This window comes from Staurois parvus, unplaced genomic scaffold, assembly GCF_062004578.1.
Source record: "Staurois parvus isolate SC_StPar_1 unplaced genomic scaffold, SC_StPar_1.0 ptg000445l, whole genome shotgun sequence".
Lineage (NCBI taxonomy): Eukaryota > Metazoa > Chordata > Amphibia > Anura > Ranidae > Staurois > Staurois parvus.
In genome coordinates this window covers 1,429,814-1,451,203 of record NW_028318241.1, presented here as the reverse complement: position 1 = coordinate 1,451,203, position 21,390 = coordinate 1,429,814, and the positions used below count along the sequence as shown (strand labels likewise).

General features: G+C 42.6%; 1 protein-coding gene across 1 annotated transcript in view; it reads right to left on the bottom strand.

Moving 5' to 3' along the window:
- The window catches only part of SMIM15 (small integral membrane protein 15), a 29,555-nt gene extending 9,006 nt beyond the window's left edge, over window positions 1-20,549 (bottom strand). Inside the window, exon 1 of the mRNA XM_089688049.1 lies at window positions 20,397-20,549. The gene's annotated coding sequence lies outside the window, so the exon portion shown is untranslated. The remainder of the gene's footprint in view (window positions 1-20,396) is intronic.
- Window positions 20,550-21,390: the final 841 nt, after the last annotated feature.

Genomic DNA, 21,390 nt, shown 5'->3' with positions numbered 1-21,390 from the left:
CATTGCTTTGCCTGCATGGACATAGAGCAGACTTAATTTAAGGCCTCATGCACACTACTGCTCAAAAAAGCTGTTTCTGCAGGCGTTAAGAGTTTTTTTTTTAATCTATATATAAATAAATATGCAGTGCTAAAAAGCATGCAACAAGCACTTAGTCAAAGGGGTGCTTGTTGCACGAAACGCATCAGGAAAGCCCTCCAGATTGACGCCTAGATCTAGATGGCCACAAGGAAGGCCACTTACTACCTCATGTGAGTTTCTGCTTTTTACCTGCATTTATTTCATACCTTAATAAACCTACTACACTGTCAGAACCATTTTTGTCCTTTGGCTTGGTTACTGCAAGCCTCATAAGGTGGAGCCATTTGGGAGCGTGTAGCCAGTATTCAAGTGCTGATTGATGAGTCTGTGTGCGGAGTGAGACCCCCGAGTGTGAGCCATCATCTTGAGTGTCCACTACTGAGCCTGATGACCCTGAAGCCCTAGACTAGATCCCGATGACCCCACCATTAAGGATATACATATAAGGCGCATATTATATATACTTCTGGTAAGTGCATCACTTTACCAGATTCTGGCACCAATATTGAAAGTCACGAATCACGGATTACCATACTTTATGAACATGACTATTTTATGATTGGACTCACTATCACTGTTATGGTATTATAGTCATGTCATTCATAGATGTGATCTCACTGCACTAACATTTGCGCTTATGTCAGCGCCTCATTTTTTATGGCTTATACTTTTACCTATTTAGGATTCATGCTTTTTAGCACTACATATTTATTTATATTTGTTATTTTGAAAGCTAGCTGCTTTCTTTGGTCATTATTACATTGCGCTCACATTTATCCTCTATATACTGTTTTTTTTTTTCTCTGCCAGTAAACTCCCCTCCATGTTAGTCTATGGGGTTGATTTATTAAAGGTAAAAAGACTGCACACATTGCAAAGTGCAGTTACATTCTGCAAGTGCAGTTGCTCCAGAACTTAGACTTTAACAGCGGTAGCATATAAGCTGTCATTGTAATGCTCTCCAGAAAAAAAAAACCCCCAATGTCCAGAAACCTTATACTATTGACTTGCCTCCATAATAAAAATGAGAATAATAAATGAGGCATTATCCTATCTGCACAGTCCATCACAAACACAGACTGTATATATTAGTGTAAGCACAAGCTTTTTCCAACACAAACACTATTCTGCCTTCCTATGAAACTATGTGATCCCACGCAGTGTGCGGTAATTGCAGCAAAACAAGGGATTTAATAAGCAAACATCCCTCCTTCACTACTGGAAAATGACTCAAACAATGCCCAATACCAATGAGAAAAGAAGGGATCCCCAACTGCTGGCCACAGGATGTGGAACAACAATGTCCCAATCCACCCTACACACAAACTGTTCGGGAAACGGTGGCACTGCGCACAACTGTGTACAAAGTAATGTAAAATTAACACACAAATCATATAGTGTTTATAGTAGCACTAAATAAATGATAATCAATAATGAAAATGTGCAGTGAATACCCAAACAAAATTATTAGTGACAACACAAACACTAAGAAACTGTCTGTGATTAATGTGACAAAAATCAATTCAAATTAAAGGTGATTAAAAGTCAATAAAACACATGATAAAGTGAAGTCCATGAAATTAATAACCAGCACACCAGGGTCCAGTATAAACATTTCATTGGAGTTCCAGAATAATCACAAACCAATGTAATGTTTCCCAGCCACAACGATCCCCTTTAAAATGGTGAAGTACAGAATGACTGGCGACTACTAGAATTGTGTTCTCGCTGCAGAGACTTCCAGTCCTGATAGGAAGCGAGGTGAAATCTCCCCTCCTGGGAGGGACACAGATAGTCTCTCTCCCTTCCCTCCTCTATTCAAAATAAAGTATGTCATGTTGGATGGAATTGGGCTTTACAGCCTGTGCTGGTACTGTGCATTTTCCAGTTTGCACAAACGCACTACAGTCCATTTAACATGATTTCCTATGGATCTAGTGTGCGTTCTGAGCTGGGAAAGGGTCAGGGACTTTTTTTCCCACAGCAGATTGTGTTTTGCATGTAATAGACTTCAATGGACTCGCACCAAAAGAGTTTAGTTTTTGATGCCTTTTGTGGGGTTTTTTTCTGCTAATAGAAAAGTATGACAGTTCTGTTCATGTAGTGCGACTTTGATGCTGCTTGAGTGCCAGAAAATGTAAAGCCGCACTACATGAACAGAACTGTACACAATACGTATGATGTAGTGCAATCTATACTCAAAATAGTGTAATGTATTCCCTGTATACCATTTAATTTTAGGGATGCACCGAAATTTCAGTGGCCGAAACATTTCGGCTGAAAATACCTCTTTCGTCCGTTGGCCGAAATGAAAAAAAAACCACCAATACAGGTGGCAAAAAACCCCACCCTCGTCGCCGCTCGGTAGTTCTCAGCCTTACCTGAGAAATCATCGAACGATCCCAGCACTGTGCATAGAGATGAGTGAAGGAAAGATGGCCTCCACTCATCTCTATGCCCTTGGATGACTGGAGCGATGTCACTTCCAGTTCTGGACATTTTTTTTTTCTTTAAAGCTCTAGATCAATGCTTTTTTTTTCCTGATCCAATGCTTTACATTGCACAGAGATGTGGGGTCTTATTGACCCCAAATCTCTCCATAAAGAGGACCTGTCACTAATTATTTCTATCACAAGGAATGCATGCATTTCTTGTGATAAGAATAAAAGTGATTTTTTTTTTTCTTAAAAAGGGACAGAACCCCCCCCCCCTACCAAAAAAAAATTAATGAAAAAAAAAAAAAAAAAGTTTAAAATGCCCCCCCCCCCCCCACGTAGTGATGAATGCATATGTAGGATATGCCCACATATGTAAATGTTGTTAAAACCACACACATGAGTTATCGCCACGAACGTCAGAGCAAGAGCAATAATTCTCGCACTAGACCTCCTCTGTACTGTTACACTGCTAACCTGTAGATTTTTAAAGCATCACCCATGGAGATTTTTAAGTAACGCAATTTAACGCCATTCCACGAGAGTGCGCAAATTTAAAGCATGACATGTTGGGTATCTATTTATTCGCTGTAAAAGTTTATTTTGTTTTTTTTAATCAAAGTATTTTTTTCCAAGAAATATATATTCATTTTTAAAAACTGCGCATTTTGAATTTTTGTTTTCGGCACAGAATTTTTGGTGCACCTCTAATTTATTTAAAATTCCCAATAATAAAACATGAACAGAACTGTCATACATTTCTGTTAGCAAAAAAAAAAAAAAAAAAGGCAAAACGCATCAAAATCGCGTGTTCAAAAACACGTCAACTGCAATCTTAATCTGCATCAAAAACAGTTGAAGTGTTTTCCATGTATTCCAATGGTCCTAGCTCACACCAGTACGGTCAACAAAAGTAGAACATGCTGCAATTTTTCCTGTATGGAACGTATCTGAAACACAGCAAAATTCTAGATTGTAAGCTCCAAGGAGCAGGGCCCTCCTATCCCTCTTGTATTGAACTGTATTGTTGCTGTATTGTCTCCCTTTATATTGTAAAGCGCTGAGCAAACTGTTGGCGCTATATAAATCCTGTATAATAATAATAATAAATGCATAAAAACGCACCTGAATGCACTAAATTGAGATGAAGATAAAAAGGGGGGGGGTGCATTAAACACGCCAGAACACATCACAAAATATGCATGCAGAAATGCATCTGGAACACAAATTATGGTGTGAACCTGCCCTATGAAGAGTTTTTCTATAGTTCCTTCAAAACCATAAAGTAACCTTGTGCAGAAGAAACATTGAAAAACTAAAGTCGCTGAGAGTCATATAGACCATGGAGTCAAATCATACCTTCAACAGCCCCTTTTCATTTGGCTGGCCCCCAAATTGGTTTTGAGTATGGGGAGAATAGACACACAGCCCTACCGAATACCAGAATGCCGTCCTGATCAAGCCATCACTGGGCCAGACCATCTGCACAGAAAAAAAGGGGGGAGTTTCTACATCCATACAGACTCCAAAATGCGGAGTCTATTTCAAACCTCAATTTCAGCATGCTCTGGCAGCACAAGGAGGAGACAGTTGTCACTATGAAGGTGTTATAGGGCCCTTATGGTGTTACTACACTCCAGCAGCTTGTTTTGTGCAGCATAGGTTTAACTTTCTAAATACTATAGATATAAATGTAACATTTCATTTATGCTAATCAGCAAATCTCCTAAATCAGAACCCACAGTAAGGCTAGGTTCACACCTATGCAGGTTGTGTTTGAGACATTTCTGCATTGCATTTTTTTCAGCTTTTTTGCTGGGGGGGGGGGGGGGGGGTTCCATTTTTTTTTATTTTTCTTGTTGCTAGGCAGATTTAAAATGCAGCAAAAACGCAATACATGCTTTTCGTCAGCGTTCCCATTGAAGTCTATAGAACCAAAAACGCAACGTTTTGCGTTCAAAAAAGTCCCTGACCCTTTCCAAAAAAATGCACCGGGTAAAAATGCAGAGATGTGAATCTGTGCCATAGGAAATCATCTTAAATGGACTGTACTGCGTTTCTGCAAAATGCTTAGGTGTGAACCTAAGGTAAAGTTAGTCATACACAGATCAAATTTCAGCCATTTCCTTTTTGAAACAGTAAACGTGTTTATTGAGTGGCCCTATCAACTTTGTAGAAAGAGTTATAGCTTCTACAAATGGTGGTATAAGTACTGAAATTTTTTTTTGTATACTAGTAATGGCGGTGATCAGCAAACTATAGTGGAACTTTGGTGGGCATTCTGACAATGGGGGGGGACTAACTGCCACTGACATTCCCAGTGACACTAATACAGTGATCAGTGCTAATGAAAAGCACTGATACTGTACTAATGGCACTGGGCAGGAAGGGGTTAACATCTGGGGCAATCAAAAGGTTAACTGTGTGCTGTTTTTTCTGGGTTGCTTTACTGTGTAAGCACGCTGCTTTGTATTGCTCTGCTATGCAGAGCAATAAAAAGAAGCATGCTGGTGCTGACAAGGAAGAGATCTGTATTGTTTACATACAGACCTCTCCCCTGTCAGTGTTCCTCAGCGATCGTGGGGAATCGCCGGCTGGGACCTGGTGATCAACAGCTCTAGGTGCCAATGGCAGCACAGGTAGGGCAACACATGTGCCCCCCTACCCGGAAATACTAAAATCACGTATATATACACGTGATTTTGCACAGCCCTGCCTCCCTGTAGTAGTTCGGTTGAGAAGCAGTTATACAGTCTCTAGTTGAAGGTCTGTATGGAGAAATATTCCTATACATACAAAGACACACACAAGACTCCCCTTACGATCATGGAAGGGGAGTGAAAACCATGTTGTGCCTATAAGGACAAGGAGTACTTGTATACAACTCCTAGTTCTTTTGAGAATTTTAGGACTGCGGGGTGACCCAACAAATTAAGTTTTTCACATAAATGGATTGGGCTTCTCTGAAATAGAGTCTGGCCTATAAATTCCATTCAGAGGTACAGCACTTAGGGCCCACTTGTACTGGTCAGGTCGGGTTTAGCGCCCGCACATTACATTGTACATTAACGTACCCCAATGATGTAAATAGGTTGGCTAACACACCACAATAGTTCTAAAACCGAAACCTGCTACATAGTTTGTACTGCAGAGCACAGCAATTGATGGTAGCGAGTCACCGTCAGTTGTGGCCCGTTGTAACATATATGTGTGTTGGGTTGCCATTCAAAACATTGCAGAAGAATCGCAGCAAAACGTGTGTAAAATGGCCCAAAATCTGGTCCCTGAGCTTCTTTAGCACAACAAATGCACATAGGGCAGCCCACTCAACTCACTTTGGAGGGATTGCCTGTCAGTTTGGCTATGGGACAGGAAGTGAAGATAAATAAGGGACACAAATGGCAAAAATATACAGTATCTCACAGAAGTGAGTACACCCCTCACATTTCTGTAAATATTTTATTCTATCTTTTCATTTGACAACACTGAAGAAATGACACTTTCCTACAATGTAAAGTAGTGAGTGTGCAGCTTGTATAACTGTCCGCCAAAAAAGAAACTCAGCACACAGCCATTAATGTCTAAACTGCTGGCAACAAAAGTAAGTACACCCCTAAGTGAGAATGTCCAAATTGGGTCCAATTAGCCATTTTCCCTCCCCGCTGTCATGTGTCTTGTTAGTGTTACAAGGTGTCAGGTGTGAATGGGGAGCAGGTGTGTTAAATGTGGTGTTATCGCTCTCAGTCTCTCATACTGGTCACTGGAAGTTCAACATGGCACCTCATGGCAAAGAACTCTGAGGATCTGAAAAAAAGAATTGTTGCTCTACATAAAGATGGCCTAGGCTATAGGAAGATTGCCAAGACCCTGAAACTGAGCTGCAGCACGGTGGTCAAGACCATACAGCGGTTTAACAGGCCAGGTTCCACTCAGAACAGGCCTCTCCATGGTCGACCAAAGAAGTTGAGTGCACGTGCTCAGCATCATATCCAGAGGTTGTCTTTGGGAAATAGACGTATGAGTGCTGCCAGCATTGCTGCAGAAGTTGAAGGGGTGGGGGGGGGGTGTCAGCTTGTCAGTGCTCAGACCATACACCACACACTGCATCAAATTTCCTAGAAGGAAGCCTCTTCTAAAGATGATGCACAAGAAAGCCCGCAAACAGTTTGCTGAAGAAAAGCTGACTAAGGGCATGGATTACTGGAACCATATCCTGTGGTCTGATGGCACCAAGAGAAACTTATTTGGTTCAGATGGTGTCAAGAGTGGATGGCAGAAACCAGGTGAGGAGTACAAAGACAAGTGTGTCTTGCCTACAGTCAAGCATGGTGGTGGGAGTGTCATGGTCTGGGGCTGCATGAGTGCTGCCGCCACTGGGGAGCTACAGTTCATTGAGGAACCATGAATGCCAACATGTACTGTGACATACTGAAGCAGAGCATGATCCCCTCCCTTCGGAGACTGGGCCGCAGGGCAGTATTCCAACATAACGACCCCAAACACACCTCCAAGACGACCACTGCCTTGCTAAAGAAGCTGAGGGTAAAGGTGATGGACTGGCCAAGCATGTCTCCAGACCTAAACCTTATTGCGCTCTTGTGGGGCATCCTTAAAAACGGAAGGTGGAGGAGCGCAAGGTCTCTAACATCCACAAGCTCCGTAATGTCGTCATGGAAGAAGACTCCAGTGGCAACCTGTGAAGCTCTGGTGAACTCCATGCCCAAGAGGGTTAAGGCAGTGCTGGAAAATAATGGTGGCCACACAAAATATTGACACTTTGGGCCCAATTTGGACATTTTCACTTAGGGGTGTACTCACTTTTGTTGCCAGCAGTTTAGACATTAATGGCTGTGTGTTGAGTTATTTTGAGGGGACAGCAAATTTACACTGTTATACAAGCTGTACACTCACTACTTTACATTGTAGCAAAGTGTCATTTCTTCAGTGTTGTCACATGAAAAGATAGAATAAAATATTTACAAAAATGTGAGGGATGTACTCACTTCTGTGAGATACTGTATATGGCAGGGGTAACACCCCTTTCTTACTCTTCCAAATAAAACATCTTTATTTATTTTTAGGGACTGTAGTATATTAATGGAGGGGAGAGTTAAAGGAGAGTGGTGCATCTTTTCTGTGTAGGTGATACCGCATTTATAGCAGTAATAAACCCAGAAACAAACTTTTTCTTCATTTTTTTTTTAGGCTTTATTTTATTTTCACTCGGTGATCCTGCCAGTAAGTTGTTTGTTTTTCAATAGAACAAGATATCCTACAGATGTTGTAGTTAGGGAGTTGTAACAAACCATTTACCAATTTACCACAGACAGGAGTGCTTACAATGGTCAGCTTATATTTATGTAAAATCTTTTTCCCAAAATAAACAAAAAAAGTTGCTGTAACTGCTTAAAAATAGCTGGGGTTTGGCTTCAGTTTGTTAGCGTATTCAAATCTGTTAGTACATCTAACTCTCCCCCCCCCCCCCCCCCCCAGACTGACAATGCTGCTGTCCATAGGATGCCCCTGTGCTCCTTCATTCAGAGTGGGGGCACACCAATACAGGAGGTGTGCTATTGGCCAAAGCACCAAGTGAAAACAGAAGGGAAAAAAAAAACCTTAAAATAGATTACATTTTTATTTTTGGGTTTAACACCATTTGAACTTTCACAGCACCAGAAGGCAGCCGCTGAAGACAATATTCAGCAGATGCGAGGAGGCACAAAGAGGAAGATTTGAAGTGCAAGCAAACACCTGCAGTTAATGGAATACACGACATAAAAATTATACTAAATTTCAGCTTTAAAAGGAGCTGGCTGCATAAAAGTGCAGCCTTATGCACACAGGGCATTTCTGAAACTACTTTTAGGGACGTCTGGCGGTTTTTTTTTTTGCTTCCTCTAAACTCTCCTGCATGTTATCCCATGTGTCCATGCACACATGGGCTTTTAGTGGCATTTTGTGGCAGAAAGAAAAAAAAACACTGCAAGTGTGTCCTGGTGCAGTGTTGTTTTGGCAGAAAAACGCTTGACGCGCTTAAAACACATATACAAGTGCCTAAATGCTAGGTGTGTTTAGCGCTTGAGCATTCATTTATATCATCAATGGTCAGAATAAATGATATATTCTGGTCAATGAAATTAAACGCCCAGACACAGTACACAATTTTACAATTTTTTTTTTTGCCCAAAACACTGCTACCAGGAGGAGGCCTCTAGGAACACCATCAGTGTTCCAGAGACCTAAAGCTCAGCTTTTTTTTTCAGGCTATGACCATAGAATAGCTTTAAACACAGGTTCACCTTAAAATTTATATTACTAAAAACACACAAAATGCCTTAGTAAAATACAGCATTAAAAAAAAAAAGTTCATATTTCAAATTATTTCTTCCAATAAAATTAAAGAAAAAAAAAAAAGGAAGAGGTTTCTGCACTCACTGCTTTAAACCCGATCTACAAAAACGAATACATTTTGTTTGGTTTTGAAGAACTAGGCCAACAAAGATAAATCTCATCTGCCAAAGAAAGCCTCGCATTGCTTATTTTAGAAGAAAAAAGATCGGACTGCAATTTATCCCTCTCCGTACAATGTGAAGCTTAAGTAATTTCCGCCATGAAAAAAAAAAATAATAATAATAATTTTCTAATTACATGTAGACTCCTAAATTCTTTAATCCCATAATCCCTTTTTATAAATTCACAAAAGACAGCCCCTTTCAATTAACTTGTGTCGTCGTTAATATTAACATCACCCACACCTGTATTATGGATTATCCCCATTAACGCATTTCTCTAATAAACTTGATGGACTAGATTAAAAGAACTGTAAGAGTCTCTTTGAAGTTACCTAGCTATCGTCTGATCCAAGCTGAAACCTACATTTTTTTTCCCTTTTAGTATTATTTTAGACTAATTTATTATTATTAACTTGAGAAAGGTTTCATCAGTATTGAATTTTAGTTTTAAAGTGAAAATCCAGTCTTTGCTATACACAGACATGTAAATAATCTAATGTGTGTTAATGATTAAAGAAAAGCATAAAGATGGGTTTTAGGTGTATTTTGTATTGACATTAAAATTCTCATTACATATGCGGGGGGCGCTTCCTCCTTAGGGACCATTCATAGTATGCACTGTATTAACACAACACATTATCATGCATCAAGGTACATTACTTCAAAGAACACTTAGGAATAATGTCGAACTTGTATTTAAACAACTGCCCAACCCAATCTGTGGCCCGGTTGTGGATTAAAAGAACTTTGTTATTTATGGTAATCATGGCTGTAGCTCCGCCCCATCTGAAGCACAGGTTGTTTCTGTGGGGGGAGGTACATACAGCATTAAGACCCACCCCTATCTAAAATGACTGTTCTAAACATACAAAGCACCAGAAGCTTTTTAACTCATTATAAACACCCAACACTGCATGGGCTGTGTGATCCATCTGCGGCTGCTTGGTATTACTTGGACACTTTTAAGTTTATCAAGACGCAGGGGCTACATGGAGTCAAGCCTGACTTGTGGAAACCAAAGACAACCTTCAAGCCGATTAGAGCAAAGGACATTTTGGAGTCAGTTCCAGGCCTGCCTTCAGCCACCTAAAAGGTGGTCAGAGGAATGTTTCTTCAAAGAGACTCACCAACAGGCAGAAGGACTTGGCATGGATGGTGATTTTTGGGGGTTGCCACTCAGGTCATTTATGCATACCAGGAACCTGAGCAGATACAGGCACTGCTCTTTTTGCATCATCCAGGAGGAAACTGCTCAGTACGTTTTCTGGGAGTGCTCCTTTGCTCAGGACCTGTTGAGGGCCTTGGAACCAGAACTCAAGGACTTTGTGCCACAGGCAGCCATCACACATTTTGGTGTGTTGAACAGACTTTTCTGTGGGACTTTAACCCTGGAGGACATTGACGGCGCCTGGTGGGTGCTGTGTTGTTTAAAAGGACGCTTTATGGTGCACCGGGAAGCGCCTCATCCACCAGCGGGAGAAGACGTCCATTGAGGATTGTTAGAGACTAGTCCATAGTCTGCTCAGAGACTATAACTTGATGGATTTTAAGGAGGAAGAGGACGACTGAAGATTTCCTTCCCCCTACTCTCCCTTGCGTGTCTTTGTCCTCTCAATAAAGCTTCGGGCCTGTGAACTCTGCTTCCCCTCCCTCTGCCCTCCCCCCATCACACCCGCTGCTTTTCTGAATCGTTTTTGTTCATTCGGTAATGTTTTGCGTGCTACAGTTTATGTCGCGGTGTCATGTAAGATGTGTGGGACAGGGGTCCAACTCAGGCATTGCACATCTGACATCACGCCGCTAAGTACTCTGGTGAAAACCTAAGGAGCCACAAACAGTCTCGGGGTAAGCGGGGTCATGCATAACGTGATGGTTTGGGGAACTTTTTGCTCTGCACACCACGTTAGGCATCATACCGCTGAGTGAATGTATCTATTGTATGATTGGAACTGTATTGTTATGTGGTGTATTTATGCGCTGCGTCGCAGTACAGGGTGGAATGTACCCTGATTAAGTATCTTGTTTTTTATACTTATGTAAAAAATAAAGTATATTTTTCAACATAAAAAAAATATATATATCTGCGGCTACTTGTAAACATACACATGCCCAGCAGATAGATCACACAACCCCGCAGTGTTATGTTTTACAGTTATGAGCGATCAGCTCTGTTGGTTGCTGCTGCTTCACATGACAGTCTCATAACACCGCCTGTTCATGCATCATAGTAAGAGATCATTTGGCAATGCAGGGCTGTGTGAACGATCTGCCACGGTGGTATGTTTTTTTATAAACAGCCAGTGTGATATTCTGTGAATGGTGGCACTGGTCTCCAGAGGGGCTCCTGCTACCATTCACAATTCTGTCTCTTGCTAGGACAGCATGGTTACACACTGGAGGGCAAACTGTCCAACCATGTTGCTTAGCAACTCAGGATGGCTTTGAATGGGACTAAGTGCTGCATGCCTGTTAATATAAATGGAAGTGTTTTGTTTTAACCCACAAGTGCACAAATAAAAAAAATTAAAAAAAACCCTTGCTGACCTTGACCCTCCCAGAAATCTTGTGAACCAACAACCCCCTTGCTGTATTCAGTTGCTCCTCTAGGCTATCTCTAGGCTGACGACGTTGCTCCTCCATAGATACGGAACAGTGAGTGCTGTCACCCTAGAGCAGGAAATGTGTTACTGACAGGACACCTATGCAGTCTAATGATAACATTTTATCTGTACACATGCATTGCAAGATTATACATACATGCTGATGTGCTATGTGAAATGGGAGTTCTCACATGTTTTATGATTCATCACAGACTTCATCTCCAATTAGACACCTTACTAAGAAGTATCATTAAACTGGGAAACACATCAAGCAAATCCATCCTCATTTGATCACAAAACCAGCAACATGACTCTGTGATATATCTACTGAGTGACAGTTTAACATATATGCATACCATATTACAGCTGGACCAGAAAATGAGGGTGTCAAATGAATGAAGGTCATGCATGTTTGCAGTTCCTAAAGTGTTACTAAGCCCAGGACCCTGCATTCTCTATATCTGGTCTCTGGTACACACGACATGGAAATTATTTTAGTCAATATAAACTGCTAAATACCTTTTCTCAACAGCAGTATATAGCAGTCTTGTGATGTCTATCAGTACCAGCTGAGCAATGATTAATCTTGTAGGAGTTGTCATTCTCCTCTGTTGTATGAGGCTGCATAACACTTGACCCTCTGTCTGGACAGTGCTAGCTGGCATGTATCCCCCCCTCCACTCTAGCAAAACACCAAACTGAGCATGTGCAGAGGATCTCATAAACCTCTGTACTATCAGCACATGGATTGAGAACTGTGGAGGATCAGAGAAGACAGGATCAAACATCCTTTTTACACAATATGGAGGATTAACCCCTCAGGTTCCACAGCAAATATAACAAGCATGCTTTACTGCATATACACACTGATTTTACTGTTGTGGGTTTAGTAACACTTTAACATTATTGTGCAGCAAAGATATCCCATGTTTTTTTTGTATATTTAGAGTTTTCTATGATTATTGAAATAAAAGGTTTCAATGAAACTTCAATATATGATCTATGTGGTGCTCTAAAAGTCCAGCTATTTTCTTTGGTGGATTCTGCCAGTTTGTTGCAAGGTCCACCACAGTTTGAAATACACGGGAGGGTATTGGTGATGGATAGATTGGACAGTTTTCTAGTATTTTAATCTTGACAAAAGTTCTAAACTGTTCCGTTCAGAATAAAAAACAAAATTGTAAGTAAGGCTTTAATGATGTATTGAGTCTTGGTTGTTTCCTTTTCAAACACTTTTATAAATGGCCTCAATATATGTTTGCTGTCATTGAACATATCACAGCTCTAAACGAGCCTACACTGCAATTTTTACGTTTTTTTAAATCCTGCCAAAATCCAGCCATATACGGGTCAAATTTCAAAAGAATTTATTTTAGAAAATCTTTTCTAAGAATTGTCTTTCGAATTAGTGGGTCACAGAAATGGCTGATTTTCATGTGACCATTGCATTTGAGTGATCGGGCGTGTTGTAAATGTTTTGAAAAATGATGGGAGAATCATGCGAGAAATGTAATTGAAAAATAAATTAGCATGAGCTTTAACCTGGAAAGAAAAGAAAATATTTGGCCACAAAAATTCTTTTCTGTAGCAAGATGAGGAGAAATTGAAGGCTTGGTTGAATTTCGAAGTCAATGGTGGCACCATTGGATTACAAAATGCACAAAATTTCCGATTTTCTAAAGAAAATTTGTTCGGAATTTGACCCATGTATGGCCTGTATAAGAGCAGACACCAAAGTATGTTTGCAATTAGCAAAAATGTATTCTATGCCCCACCTGATCTATTTTCACTTACTGTCTCTGACTAAGCACTAGCAACAGTAATTGTGCAGTCCAATGAGAAAGCCCCAGTTGGTAGTAAAAGTTTCCCTCACTGGCCAGTGAATGGCAGTTGACAAAGCATAGACACAAAGTCAGGCCTCGGTGGCAAAGTGAAACTAAATCAGAGAGGGGCATGCATGTGGCCTGACTATTAAATTTGAAAATACTTTTACTTATGGAAATTTAAAGTGGAGTACAGGTTTACTTCATGAATAAAGTGGAACTTTAATCAGAAAATTAAAGTAGTTCTAAATTTTTTTTACCTTCATGCATTCATGCCAACACAAAGTGGCACATAATTGTGAAGTGGAGGGAAAAGGATAAATGTTTTAAATTTTTTTTACAAATAAATATGTAAAAAGTGTGGCGGCATTTGTAGTCAGCCCCCCGAGTCAATACTTTGTAGAACCACCTTTCACTGCAATTACAGCTGCAAGTCTTTTGGGGACGTCTCTACCAGCTTTGCACATCTAGAGAGTGAAATTTTTGCCCATTCTTTATAGCTCAAGATCTGTCAGATTGGATGGAGAGCATCTGTGAACAGCGATTTTCAAATCTTGCCACAAATTATCAATTGGATTTAGGTCTGGACTTTGACTGGGCCATTTTACCACATGAATATGCTTTGATCTAAACCATTCCATTGTAGCTCTGGCTGTATGTTTAGGGTCATTGTCCTACTGGAAGGTGAACCTCTGCCCCAGTCTCAAGTCTTTTGCAGACTCTAACAGGTTTTCTTCTAAGATTGCCCTGTATTTGGCTCCATCCATCTTCCCATCAACTCTGACCAGCCTTCACTGTCACTGCTGAAGAAAAGCATCCCCACAACATGATGCTGCCACCATCATGTTTCACAGTGGGGATGGTGTGTTCAGGGTGATGTACAATGTTAGTTTTCCACCACACATAGTGTTTTGCTTTTAGGTCAAAAAGTTCCATTTGGTCTCATCTGACCAGAGCACCTTCTTCCACGTTTTCTGTAACCCCCAGATGGCTTCTTGCAAACTGCAAACAGGACTTCTTATGGCTTTCTTCTTGCCACTCTTCCATAAAGGCCAGATTTGTGGAGTGCATGACTAATGGTTGTCCTATAGACAGACTTTCACACCTAAGCTGTGGATCTTTGCAGCTCCTCCAGAGTTACCATGGGCCATTTGGCTGCTTCTCCAGGGATGTTCGATTCCTATCGCCCGAAGCCTGGGACATGTAGTTCCAGGCATTGAGCAGGTAGTTTCTTCCTACCGGGTAAGCAGCGGGCTCACCTGTCAAGTGGAAGCATTCGGGCGGCAGCACTACCGCCCGATTGCTTCCACACAGTGCCAGCCCCCTTCCCTTTGAGGTCTCCCAGGCTCCACTTGCCCATCTGTGGGCCTGGCACCGGCTCACCGCCGTTGGCTAGAGGGGAGGGAGGAAAGCGGAGATGTGTCCTGACCTGGAAGTGACGTTATGATTCCCGGCCATGAAAGCCGGGAAAGAATGTAATGCGGTGCGATGTGCACCATATTACATTCAGTGAAGCACAGAGGAGACATTCAGGGTCTTTTAGACCCTGGATGCCTCAATAAAGAGAACCTGTCACCAAAAAATCATCACATAGGAGACTTTGTCCCCTATGTGATGAAAAAAAAACAAAAAAGTAAAAAAAAAAAGTTGTTAGCTTTTTTTTTAACTGTAAAAAATGAAAGCTACACGCAAGCATATACCACCCCCCCCAAAAAAAAAATTGAGGTCCCCCACCACCACATACACGCACGTACAAACGTAAAAGCACACACTGGGGCATCTACGCATGAAAACGTCAATTGCGATATACATGTTGCATATCGCTGAGCACTCCAGAGTGAGAGCAATAATTCAAGTACCAGACCTCCTCTGTAACGCGAAACTGATGACCCATAAAAAATATAGGGTACTGATGTTCATTGCCATTTCACAAGAGCACACAAATGTAAGGTTTCACAATTTGCATATCTATTTACTCAAAGCAACCTCCTCTTTTATAATCTACAAAAAATAGGGTAGATTATTGCTTTTTTGTGCCCGAAAATTAATTTACTTCTATTATTACTGAAATTTTGTGGTAATATGTGATATAAAAAATTGGAACTATCACTATTTTATGCTCTAGGGTCTCTGCTTTCACAAAATATATGTTTGGGGGTTTTATGTAATTTTCAGTCCTAAAATGATTTTTTTTTGTAGATTGTCATGAAGGACAAGTAGATTGGGGCACCGATTTAGTACCTGGACAAGTAGTTTTTTCAAAAATGTCCACAACCCATGTACTCCTTGCCCGGCCTGTCAGTTTAGGTTGACAACCATGTCTTGGTAGGTTTGCAGTTGTGCCATACGCTTTCCATTTTCAGATGATGGATTGAGCCCATTATAGGTCATCAGCTTAGTGTTACAGAGGTCTGGTATTAGAATTTCTTTCTCTTTCTGGAGTGCGCGGAAATATGTAATGTGTATTGCAAACGACGTTGCCATGCGTAGGCGCCCCAGAGTGTGCCTTTACATTTGTATGTGCTAATATGTGGGGGCAGGGGGGATAACTTTAATTTGTTACAATTAAAACTTTTTCTGGGTGACAGGTTCTCTTTATTCAAACATCTAGGGTCTAAAAGACCATGGATATCTCTCCCCTGTACTACTCCATTGGATGTAATGCAGTGCCTCAATTCCCCAAAGAATCTGTCAACGGGGACCCAGAAGTGATAACATAACGTCATTTCTGAGTCAGGACAAAAAGGGGAGCGGACGTATCTGCTACCCTCCGTGCCCTATACCCACCGGCACCCGCTGAACTGGTCCCACAGAGGCAGGAAGATATAGAATGCAGGGGGGTGGAGGCTTGTACTGTAGTGGGGTGTATTGAAGCAACCGGGCAGCATTGCAGCCGTTCAAATGCTTCCACCTGACAGGGCAGCCCTGCTGCTTGCTCGCAGCAGGGATAAAAGGGTTAAAAAAACATCCTGCTCGGCGCCTGAAACTACATATTCCATGTGTCAGGCAATATAAATTGAGATTCTGCTGAGAGCACGCTTACTGTGCACTCCCAGCTCAGTAATGTTTTTTGATGACAGGCTTTCAAATATGTGACTGCTGTGAGAGCCAATCACAGCAGTCACATGATAGAAAAGGTGCACTGCCTCCTAGCACTGTATCAAACTTTAACCACTTGCCCTCCTGAGGATTTACCCCCCTTTCTGACCAGGCCATTTTTTGTGTTAAGGCTCTGCATTACTTTAACTGACAATACCGCAATCATGACTGTACTAATGGCACTGGGCATGAAGGGGTTAACATGAGGGACGATCAAAGGGTTAACGGTGTGCTGTTTTACTATGTGCTGTGTGTTGGTGCTTCACTGTAATAACACTGCTTTGGATGGCATTTTTAATGACTGAAACGGTACGGATGGGCTGCGACTGGCCCTGTCTATACCATGTGATCACTGTGACCAATCAAAGAGATCAACACAATATTACAAAATGGATGGCATGAATGAAAGCCATCCATTGCGTACAACTGTCATGGAATCTGCTGCGATTGGTCACAGTGATCACATGGTATCAGAAGCAGCTGGTACACTGAGCAGTCAACCGCTGTGTCCGGATGTCATAACGTCCACTTGGAATGGTGAATGTCCTGTCATTTGACTACAGGCTGGGCTGGAACTGGTTAACCACTTGCCGTCCTGAGGATTTACGCCCCTTCCTGACCATTTTTTTTGCGTTACAGTGCTGTGTCACTTTAACTGATAATTGCGCGGTCATGCAACGCTGCACCCAACTGAAATTTAGGTCCTTTTTTCCCACGAATTGAGCTTTCTTTTGGTGGTATTTGATCACCTGTGCGTTTTTTATTTTTTGCTATAGAAAAAAAAAAAAGACAATTTTTTTTTTAAAAAAAAACAGTATTTTTGACTTTGATATTAAACGTCCAGTAAAAATTTTTTTTTAAAAAATCTAATTTAATCATAAATTTAGGCCAAAATGTATTTTGCTACATGTTTTTGCCAAAAAAAATCCCAATACGTGTAAATTGGTTTATGTGAAAGTTATAGCGTTTACAAATGGCGGAATATATACTGGCATTTTTTTTTTTTTTTTAAAGTAATGGCATTCCCAGTGACACCAATTGCTGCTAAAAAAAAAAAAAAAAAAAAAAAAAAAAAAAAAAAGTGCTGACACTGTACTAATGGCACTGGGCAGGAAGGGGTTAACATGAGGGGCAATCAAAGGGTTAACTGTGTGCAGGAAGCGTTTTACTAGGGGGCTGTGTCAGTGTGCTTCACAGCAGTGTCAGTGTGCACAGCCATCCAGACCAGTGTGCCTGAGCTGACAGGGAGGAGGACTATTAAACAAAACAGTCCTCCTCCCCATCAAGAGATCTTCGTAAAATCACTGGGCACCGGCGAATAATTACCGGCAGGGACCTGGTTACTGACAGCCGCACCCGGGAAGGACGCACTCCCCCTACCTGGAAATGCAAAATCACGTATATATACACGTTATTTTGCGCACCCGTGCCACCCTGTAGCAGTATTCCTGCTATTGGGTGGTGTGGAAGCATTTAAAGAGGATCTTCAGTTACTTTTTAAAAAAATGACAAGTTAGCAGCTACAAGTACTGTGGATACGGACTTAAATAAATAGACACGGACTTGTCCAGGGATCCAGCGTTGACTTTATCTGAGCTGGTTCTTCGCTGGTCTGCTGGTCCCCGCACTACCATGGTGACTATGGGAGGCCGGCTGTGCCTCCTTGTGTCTCCACAGTCAGCACCACATTACGCATGCACAAGCTGTGCTGCACTCTGAATGCTTCCATGGACTCCTGGGACCGGTGATGTGTCCTAGGAGGATGCGGGCAGGAAGAAGGTGGGGGGAAAACTTCTGCTGGGATTGCCTAGGTGATTCCAGCAGAAGTAGGAGTGGGTACCAGCCAGAAATAAAATGTTATTATTGGCAGAGGATGGAAAGAGAAGAGGTAAGAACTTCCGTTCCGAAGTTGTACAGCTGTATGAGGGTCGTGTTTTCCCACAAAGGTGTTCTGAGCATCCATGTGCAGGCAATCCCATTCATGTCAAGTGGGATGCAGCTGCTGCTCACAATGTGACAGCTGTGTGAGTGCACAGCCCTGAATGCAGACAGTGTGCAATGGGGACATGCACCCACGTGGCTGTCACACTGGGAGCAGCGGCTGTTTCCATGCAGCTGTGGCATCCCAAATGACATGAATAGGACTGCCTGCATGAGGATGCTCAGGACACCTGTGAGGGTAAACATGGCCTTCACACAGCTGTACAGGCATATGCTATAGTACATGCAGTGTGAATGAGGCCTAAAGTGGTATTAAAGGTTCAGAAAAAAAAATGTCATACTTACCAGCTCTGTGTAATGGTTTTTCACAGAGCAGCCTTGATCCTCCTCTTCTCTGGTCCCCCGCTGGCGCTCCTGGCTCCTCCCTCTTTACCAGTGCCCCCAATAGCAAGCCACTCACTTCCGACCCCACTTTATGCGTCCTTAAGACACACAGAGCTACGGCTGGGCCCTGCACCCCACTTTCTCCTCATTGGCTGTGATTGACAGCCAATGAGGAGAGAGAGTGCCAGGACAGCCGAGGCTCTCACGCACATCTCTGGATCGCGATGGGGCTCAGGTAAGTATTAGGGGGATCTGCACACAAGAAGGTTTTTGAAACTTTACCATAAAACGCATGAAGGAAAAAAAAACAACAAAAAACTTGCCTTTTCAACCCATTTAATTGCTTGCTCGCCGCCCTATAGCAGAAATACTGCTACAGGGCGGCAGGGCTACACAAAGTCACATATATACACGTGATTTCGCATTTCCGGGTAGGGGGTGCACGCCCTACCTGCACTATCATTGGCAGCTCCAGCTGTCAATCACCAGGTCTCGACCAGAACTTCCCCGCCGACTCCCGGCGAGGAACACTGACAAGGGAGAGGTCTGTATGTAAACAATACAGACCTCTCCCTTGTCAGCTCCAGCACACTGCAGAGCCATACACAGCAGCCTGCGCAGTGTACAACACACACAGCGAAACAGAACACTGTTAACCCTTTGATTGCCCCCAGATGTTAACCCCTTCCTGCCCAGTGCCATTAGTACAGTGTCAGTGCTTTTTATTAGCACTAATCACTGTAATAGTGTCACTGGGGATGTCAGTGACAGTTCCCCCTCATGTCAGAATGCCCGCCACAGTCGCTGATCGCTGCCATTACTAGTATAATAAAAAATTCCAGTATACCATTTGTAAACACTATAACTTTCACGTAAACCAATTTGGATGTGAGGGGGAAGTTTTTTCCAATGCTCTGTAAAGCTCCTCTTAGTTGTCATGGGAACAAGTGTCCCCAGTGGAAAATTTCTTCTCTCTTCCTGTTCTGGTGACAAAATAATCCAATATTGTTGTCACCAGAACAGGAAGAGAGGAGGAATTTTCCACTGGGGACACTTGTTCCCATGACAAGTGAGAGGGGCTTTACAGAGCATCGGAAAGACTTCCCCCTCACATCCACAGGACAGGAATTGGTATTAGATTTCCCTCACTCCCGGTGACATGGATAATCAGGCCCGTTACCCCCATTGTAGAAGTATATCATAGCTTGAAGCTCCAAAACCCTCAACAAGGCAAACCCCTGCAGCTGAGCACTCCTCGGGTGTTCCCATCATAGAGGGCCATCATGGGGCCAGCACTGCACCATCCTGATCCAATGAGGATACTTCCCTCCTAAATACACTGAATGTGACTCATGGGAGGGCAGACCTGACAGAGGCTCTAACCCCTCCCCACTCCATCCACATCTACAAGAAGGGGTAGTTATGGCTTCATCTCCCCCAGCTGCAAGTATAGCCCTCCCGGTTCGGATATTCCTCCTCTCCATGTGCCATGTACGGGGAGGCCGCGCTCAGCCTACATACCGCTCATAGATCACGCTCAGTCCGGTCCCAGCAGGAAGCAAAGCTCGCGCTGTCTCTCTTCCTGCCAGGCTCGTTCATACACGGCACTTCCTGGAGTTGATATGTGTCAGCTGCCGCCATTGGACGTCTCCTGAAACCGAATGGGATCTGCCCTCTCATTGGTCAGGGCGAGCCACGGCTCCTGCCTGGTTCATTGAGAGATCAGACTGGTGACGTCAGCAGTTGGTAGTCCTCATGCTGAGTATGGAAGGAGGGAGGAGGGGAGGACTAGGAGGAAGGGGAGGGGTCTGTCTGAGAAATGATGGCCAGAGGTAGAATTACACCAAATACTGACGGGCAGGTGGTGTGCAGAGCGTATGTGCAGGACATGAGACAGGACCCTGTGTGTGTATATAGAGAATACCTGTCTGCGGAATGGCGATGGGCCTTGCACTGTGTCTTGCCAGGGAGGTTGAGGTGCTTTATTAATCCAAGTGTGGGACAGCACTGTGTAATGTATAACTACTGTATAGAGGGTGCTAGGGTCAGAGAATGTCAGGAACAGCATAGTGTATAGAGGGTGCTAGGGTCAGAGAATGTCAGGAACAACATAATGTATAGGGTGCTAGGGTCAGAGAATGTCAGGAACAACATAATGTATAGAGGGTGCTAGGGTCAGAGAATGTCAGGAACAGCATAGTGTATAGAGGGTGCTAGGGTCAGAGAATGTCAGGAACAAATTATAGGGTGCTAGGGTCAGAGAATGTCAGGAACAAATTATAGGGTGCTAGGGTCAGAGAATGTCAGGAACAACATAGTGTATAGGGTGCTAGGGTCAGAGAATGTCAGGAACAACATAATGTATAGGGTGCTAGGGTCAGAGAATGTCAGGGACAACATAGTGTATTGGGTGCTAGAGTCAGAGAATGTCATTAACAACATAGGGTGCTAGGGTCAGAGAATGTCAGGAACAGCATAGTGTATAGAGGGTGCTAGGGTCAGAGAATGTCAGGAA